Here is an 8,531-nt window from a genome sequence, read left to right as displayed (position 1 = left end):
CCAAAACTTATACACATATGGCGGATACAGCATTCTTCCCTGCATTGATGCTGTTATTGCCTACATCTCTGAAGATAACAGCACATAGATGATAATTTGGTAACATCAGATATCAAATCAAAATCTGGATTTGATCATTTGTAATCTGGATCTATAATACAGCACACTTAGGGATGGACGGTTGCCTGTGAAAGTCTGCAAGAACAAGGTAACTGTAGAGCTGCAAGGAATGAACCTTCAGGAACTTACTCTATGAAGAATCTAATAATCCAGAACACCTTCTGCTCAAGGTTCCTCGGGGATATGAAGAAAGAAACATTTAGACTGCGAGAGATTCCTTAATGACCTTGCCATAAGCAAACACGTCTGCTTGGGCATATAAACTCGTTGGTTGTTATGACAATTTACTGACAATCTCATCTGAATGAATCGTCAGCCTGTGGTAACGAGAGTAATAGAAAACTTACTTCTCAAAATCACTGATTGCTGTCTTTTGATGATTCCAATGAAGTCGCACAGAACAACTTGATGTTTGTTACTATCTGAAAGTACTGAGCTCTCCTTCACCAAGGCGCAAAAAGCGAGAGTGTTGAGGCTGATATCGTCACTAAACTTGTTTTCTTATGAACGCAAGAATGCCATTCACAGTCTGTGAATATTGTGTTCTTGGTTTCAGTAATGTGTTGAAAGTTATTTCTGGCAACTTTCTCCACCAGTTCAAATGCAAGATGCATAATGCCGCTATCTCTATCTGTTGCAGCAGTAATAAAAATCTGTAATTGATAAAGCATTGATACCTTGTCCAAAATTACTCAAAACTTTGTTACCATAACCATAATTTTCCAGCCAGATTTTACGTTGCCAACTCGGATCCTGCCTCTGTTGAGACCTGTGGCACTCAGGAGGAACCTGGCAACCTCTTCAGGAATTTTCTCCACTTCTTGGCTTTTACAAGGAAATCAATACTCATGCAAGGCTTCTGGTTGAATAGTATGATTCCTTTCTGTATAGTGTAAAAAGCTTGGAATGCCCAGTTCTTCATGCATCCCTGGTGTATAGGGTGGAAAAGTTACAGAAGAAATTCTCAGCACTGGCGCTCTCTTACAATGAAGCAGGGATAGAGGTTACCTGAAGCTCAAGGTTGTGAACACGTCTTTGACTGCATTTAAGTTGATGCTTGATCTGTTTCTGATTCTAATGGTTCAGTGGTCTCATCCCCGACTTCTGTAGCAATAGCTCCTCCCATGGATATGCTTAGAGTGTCCGAATGTCTACTTCAATGCCATAATTTCTCGCAAAGACAATGAAACTATGAAACTATAGCAATGAAACTATAACTCTGATATCATGTCCTGCAGAAATAAGTTTCTTGCCAATAAGGTCCTGTCCGCAGAAAAATCCAGATTGTTTAAAAAAGAAAACCGATGAATGACATGATCACCTGTGTCGCATTGAAGGCACGTTTTAAATATTTCAACGTCCAGGCAAGTATCACTAATCCGCATAGTGGAAGCTAGCAAGGAAAGAAAACCACAGTTTGTCTGACCTGATCAAAAGATTGGGCCAGTGCAAAACCTCCTAGACGACCTTTGCCAGTCCCAACAAAAGAACAACTTCCTCTCCAATCTGGAAGAAGCAAGTAATCAGATTTGAATAAAAGGATATGAATTTCAGTACCTTCAAATCAGGGGTGACGATGAGTGTAATGTCTGGACAAGTCACATACGACTAATGACGAGATTCGCAAGTGCCTTGACAGTTTCACCACCTGCTTGACCAGCCATTGACAAGCTGTCCTTTCCACCTTCTATTGCAACCTCAAGCTCGATCACAGTGTCACGAAGAGCAACAGCAGGATTGTACATATATGTCGGAATCAAGTTCAACGTGCAAAGTTAAACAGATCATAAGGTGTGTAAACACAATTAAGATGAGAGTACCTTAGCCCAAACAAGATTCGTCAAAGCTTCTCCAAGCGCCAGCCTAGCCATAGCTGCAGGATTCAGCAGTCCCTGCAAATTGTCTTCAGAAAAAAGTAAAGAATTTTCAATCTACCTTGATCGGTTGTTCACCAATAGCGCATGCAGCATGTTGCACTTAGCAAGCTTGGACACATCCTTGACATGTTCATGGAGTCACATGAAACCATGGAGTTTGTGGATGCGTCGCTTCTTCCACCTCACAGCCAGCTCCTGGAGAACGTTTGTGGATTGCAGAGACTTTGGAATCTGGCTGGATGGGAAATACAGGGGCGAGGATCCGGCCTGCACACAGCAAAAATGTTTAGAGACAAAACAACGACAAAGGTTTTATTGCACCTTTGGTTTGCAATAATCTATGAAAGACCATCGCAGTCTCTTGATCTTCCAAAGTCATTTCAAACAATGACATGACCACTGAGTGAGTATAAATATCCTTCCTTCAACAAGACTGTATGGCACAGAAAATGTGGCGAACAGGAGTGGTTGCTGGTGGGGAAGTCGTCATGGAGCTGGAGCTTGTGTTCTTCAGACTGTCCACCTTTGCAAGGTGCGTGTGTCGCGAATAGCGATGAGCAATCCACGATCCTGGCTTTTGCAAAGGGTATGCACACGCCCACCAAAGGCAGCTTGTCCCGTATGCATTTGCCCGATCGCCCTAAAAAATTTCACTTGATTTGGAGCGTCATTAATTGAAGCGTTGCCACCCCTTTAGCACTTCATCTATGCCATCTATTTGAAGTTTTTGAATTTCAGCCATTAGATTATAAGCATATTCAGAAATAATATTCTAAAAATGGAATATTTTGAATTTCAGCAATTAGATTATAAGCATACTAGCAAAGATCCCAGCTCCGCTGGGAGATATAACATACTCAAGATAAATAGATCTTCTCTTCTAATTTTACAATGTTAAGAATTTTTTGTATACAAGGTTAAATTTATTTAAACATTGCTACTATTCATCTCCAGATAATGCACAATAATGCAATGAATGCAATTGGATAATAATGTATGTGTTAGGGAAGATAAGCTCAATTTTTTTATCATCATGAAATTCAAATTTGAATTTGTTTTTATTGCCTTTATAAAAAAGTACACAACCCTAAACACATCTACAAGATTGCTGTCAAGATTTAAAAACAATTGATTTTTCACAAAATCAAAGAATTATAGACTACCAAAGAATAATAGGTTTTTGTCACTGGTTTGGTGAAGCTATAAATTTAATTGTGTACTGAGTTAACTTCTTTATTATCTGAACTGTAATGATGCTTTAAACATTCATTGTTTACTAAATAATAATAGAATTTCTATTACATTTCTCATTTTTCATTTAAAAACATACATACATAAATTTATCCAGATTGAAGAAATGTATAATACTTCCTTGCAACACAAGAGATAGTAAGATAATGTAATTTCTCTTAAAACCTTTGGATTATGCAATACTTAAAAAAAAAATTGAACTATAGTTATATGGTGAGTGAGAACCACCAAATTCTTCATCCATTTTATATACATCAAAGAAAAACTGTCCTTTACTGGCTATTACTTGTTCCAAAAGTTTTATTTTAGTTTTGTATCTATAAAGGATCTAAAGTAAGCAGTTGGTGGTTTTTTTTTACATTTTTCCTTGTGTATTCAAAGGTTTTACTCTTATATAATAGATAAATAATCTTCAAGGCTCCTTGTGCCAATGCAGAAATAATATTGTGCAATGACAAATCATAGAAGATGAGGAAAGATACAGTAACATATCAAACCTTTAGTTTTACCATTCACCTAGAGATATAAAAACCTATTTCAAGAAAATCTCACATAAGAGAACCTTTATAGATCATATTAAATAAATTTTATCATTCATTTCATGAATAAATAGATTTTTGAAAACATAAACAAAAATAAAAATAAGAAATTAGATATAACGTATTACAATATTCATAAATAAAATCATAATACTTAATATATTTTATAAATAAAATATAATATAATTATCAACATATAATCTATATATAAAACTATTTCAGTAAGGAAATTATAAAAAAAGACATATAATACACATTTTTTCAGCTGGGAGTTATATTTATTTTAAGATGGATCTTGTAAACACTAATCTTGAAGACACAAAATGATTTGAAAAATTAATCTTACATGGAAAAATGATAATATTTTGAGTTATCCTCATGAATTTCTTGTTTCTCATATATATATATCACGAAATATTTCTTCAAATATTAATACTAATATGGGTTTCAAAGAGTAGCAATATCTTTATATTTTCTTTCTTGCATCAAATACCAAATCCATTATCTGTTTTTAACTAATAGCCTTCTACAAGCTTAATATTAAATTCTTATATTTTAATATTCAAATTCACTACCTGAGATTTGCATTATTATTGAACCCCTGAGTATATTTATCCTAATTGCTATCACATTTTAGTTGAACTTCACAGCAATAGAGAATGGTTCATGGTATCTAATAGGTATAAGTTAGCTCATATATATACAAATTTCAAATCCATTTGTTAATAATATCTCAAAAAGATACCTCTTCTATATTTTCTATTAGTCTTTTTGCTCATAACCTTATTTAATCTGCTAGCAGCTTTAAATAAGTTACCTGAGAGCTGTTACCTAAGCATGATTAAAATATCCAGTTAGTTCAAAATGGTAAATTAAGTTTTTAAAAAATAGAGAAGGTGATGGTTTCCAAGTAGAGCACAATTATTTTGTTAAACATTTATATACAAATGGTTATTTGATGCAATTACTTGTATTTTAACTTGGCTATTTAATTTTAATGGCAGGGATCACCTGGCAAGGATTGGTTTGGCACACAATCTGTTCTACGCATGAGCTTTGGGAGTTTGGCGCTGCTTATGTTTGGAGTTAAGTACCAAAGCAATCACAGGGACTCTTGGTATCGTGGCAACTGAATGATCAAGCTTATCATCTGGTCTGGTCTCACTGTGCCTTGACATTGTGGATGCTGACGGTATATCTAGTGCTTTAGTCTTGGATTTACAACCATAGTTTCTTTTTTCTTCTGGCAGGAAGACTGTTGACATACAACTGGAATGCTGCATGGATTGCCACATCTTCTTGGCCGTGGTGTACAAACAACTACGTCATTATTCTGTGTACCATCCTTCTGATTCGGCAGAAAATCAAGTCAGCGGGCATACACTTGATCTTTGGCTTCTTATACTGCCTTTCTTAGGATCTGACAGGGACCGATGCCTCTGGCAGTACATCCTCTTCTATAAAATAGATCAGGAGAATGCAAAAGGCTATAAATTTGAAAATAGTGCAGAGACAATGAGAATGCAAAATGCTGCAATCTGTGTAACATAACGTGCTATAAGTCAGATTGGTGGCGTCGTCGAGCATGCAAATTCCTAGCCAAATAACGTTATGTAGTATCATGTAATTTTATTTTGATCTGAGTTTCAAGGGTGGTATTTTCGATAACCTATTTTGTGACTCTCAACACATGCTTCAGATTCAATAAAACCATTCCAAAAGACAAATGGGTCTGGTAGTAATTCACAGTTCATTTCACACTGCCTGGTGTTCATTGTTTTGTAATGTGATACAATCTTGACTCTGAAAGAAGTTTATTTGATCTTTTTTTATATCTTATGCTTCTCAGCTTCTCTTGATTAGCCTCGCAATTGGAAGACCTTCAACTCAAGGGCCATTACCTTATTTTGCAGCTGCTGTAGCTCTGAGTCTTTTGCCACTAGGGGTTTCTGCATGGAACCAATAGGTAGACTAATCAAAGACGAGTAAGACAGAAACTTTTACCTGCAAGTTAATCCCTGCCACATCTATGTCTCCTACACCGCATGAAACGCCTTCATGCCACTCCATGTCTGGAAAAAAGCCGTCAGTATCATGCTAATGCCATTACCCTGGCCCATCAGTGCATAATGTAGAGATGTCTTTCCAACACCCTGTCGTGCCGCCTGATTAATAACATAAGTGAAAAAACTACGTGATTTAGCTATGCAACGGTAAACACCAGGCATATATAACTCAGAATTGTAGACCATTTTTGCTGCACTACATACACTGTCACCAAAACTTTCCACAGCCAAGTCAAAGTGCGAGTCAGAGCAAGACTGCAAAATACAACATGTCAAGGCTAATCAATCCTCAGTTATATTACCTGGTAGAGTTTCCTCCAAGGATCCCCTTGCAAATGAAGCGGTCCCTGGGATCCACAACGCCCTTTATTGCGTTCATGCTGGGCTGTCAATGGCTCCATAGACAGTAGCTCGAAGCCACATGATGTGTGCATGCCAGAAGAGAGTTCACATGTGTGAATCCATGTTGAAGTTGTAGAGGAACTATTAGCCTCGCTTGAGAGGACATAGCCGGGCTATCGAACAAGGGATTCCTAAATTGCCAGATTCCATACTTGTGAAAGCCGACATTGGCATAGATCGTTGGTCCTGGGAGCTTGCCATTGACAGTAATAATGTTCTTTGTTCTTCCCAGCTGCCTCACCATCAAGCTTACAACCTGGGTGGTGGCAATTCGATGAGCTTTTGATGCATATTTAAGCAAACTGACCTGGAAGTCATAGACTCTGGTTGTTTCATTCTGAGCAGACACCAGATCATAGCTCCAGGAAGTGAGGAAAGAGAAGACCACAACTGCAAGGCACTCTAGGAATTAGCTAATGCTTGGAAGAGTTTGCATAGCTCTGTTCTTCCACTGTCTCCCTTACCAGGACTTGTTCACACGGTGCACTTGAGATCACGCTTGCTTGAATGTCCAATCTACACCGAGTAAGTGTGAGAAGGCTGATATATATAGAGAGCAATCTGCGAGCACAAGTTTGTGAGCACGGCAGGATGTGACTTTTTCTTTGGAGTAGACATCCACACCTGTCAAGCATTTAAAATTGTAATAAGTCATTGCCAACTTTAAAAAACGGCTCATGTTTAAACTTCAAAAACACTAACATTGAAATTTCGTCATTAGTTTGGCAATTAAAACCGCCTCTTCAATCACTTTGCCCAAGTTGCCGTGATGAACTTGCACAGAAGGGCTCTATTCTATTTCTGAGATTTACTTTTGAAACTGTTTTACAATTTTGCAATAGTTATGAGAATCATGGGTAGTGGTTTGATCATGTCCTCAGCAGATACAACATGAAAGCTTCTTGCCTGAGCCGCGTGTATAGTGGTGATGCTTTTTGCTTTCATGGAAACGAGGAAAGCAAAAGAGTGAAATAGGTTGTCTTTATTTTCAACATGAAAGCTTCTTGCCTGAGCCATGTGTATAGTGGTGATGCTTCTCGCTTTCATGGAAACGAGGAAAGCAAAAGAATAAAATAGGTTGTCTTTATTTTCAAATTTTGCCTGCCAGTTCAAACATTCAGATGCGACAGAAAAGATAATGTAGGAGAATAAACGTACATCAGAAATAGGAAATCGAATAGCCTGAAATGAATTTCGTTTTGTGTGAAGTCATTATACCTTTCCTCATCAGAGGTTGAGTTTGTCTACGTTTATGAATTATTTTATATCAGTCTTCAAAAATCTTCCAATGCTGTCTGGAAATGGATTCTTGTTCAGGATTTGTGTGAGGTTTTTGAAGCTTGGCAAATAAATTATCTGTCAATTCAGGCACATACCTTTCCTCTTCTTGCCTTTCTAGCCAGCGCTGTGCCATCTGCCGCTGCAAGAGTTTTAGAAACCAGGCAGCGATGAGAGAATATACGATTCAAAAGCACCTAATTCTTTGATGTGAAATTACCAAGTCGTTTGGTCATGTGTATACTCTCTCAATCCTTTGGGTGAAGAACTAATTCCAAGCTTTGAGCCCTTTTGCAGTGTGTCGTCATGTCGTAAAGGATGAAATAAAAAGTGATGTCAGGCTACCACGGGCGGCACCAATTTGCGTGGTCTTGTAGAACAGCTTTTCATACTCGTCCTCTTTGGAGGTTAAAATAGGTTCATATTGCAAGGGAACATACAAGAGTAAGTGCGAAAGGAAATGAAACAATAAAAAAATTTCAAGCATACCTGGCCTGGAGTTAATGTCTTACCCATTCATTTTAACAGGAGAGAATGGGCTCCCACTCGCAAAAAGGGCACGTCCCTGTGTGTGTTTCAGTGCCTCTTCTGCTGTGCATTCAGTCTTGGATGTTGGATTCGAGAGAGCTAAAACGATTGGTCTCTGATGGATCATTTACAAGAGTAAGAAGAAGAGATAGGAAAAGAGAAAGAAACACAAACCTTCGTGAAAGATGCAGCTTCTTCAGGAATTTCTTTGAACATGCCTTTTCTTTGGCGCGTGCGCACACACACACAACACACACACACACACACACACACACACACACACACACACACACACACACACACACACACAGAGCTCACAATCTGCTCGATCACCCTAAAAGATTTCACTTGATTTGGAGCGTCATCAAAATCAAAATTGAAGCGTTGCCACCCCTTTGGCACTTGATCTATGCCATCTATTTGAAGTTTTTGAATTTGAACCGTTAGATTATAAGTATATTCAGAAATAA

The sequence above is a fragment of the Selaginella moellendorffii genome, unplaced genomic scaffold (genome assembly GCF_000143415.4).
Source record: "Selaginella moellendorffii unplaced genomic scaffold, v1.0 SELMOscaffold_168, whole genome shotgun sequence".
Classification (NCBI taxonomy): Eukaryota; Viridiplantae; Streptophyta; class Lycopodiopsida; order Selaginellales; family Selaginellaceae; genus Selaginella; species Selaginella moellendorffii.
The sequence above is the reverse complement of the archived record's forward strand: the minus strand, read 5'-3'. Positions refer to the sequence as shown.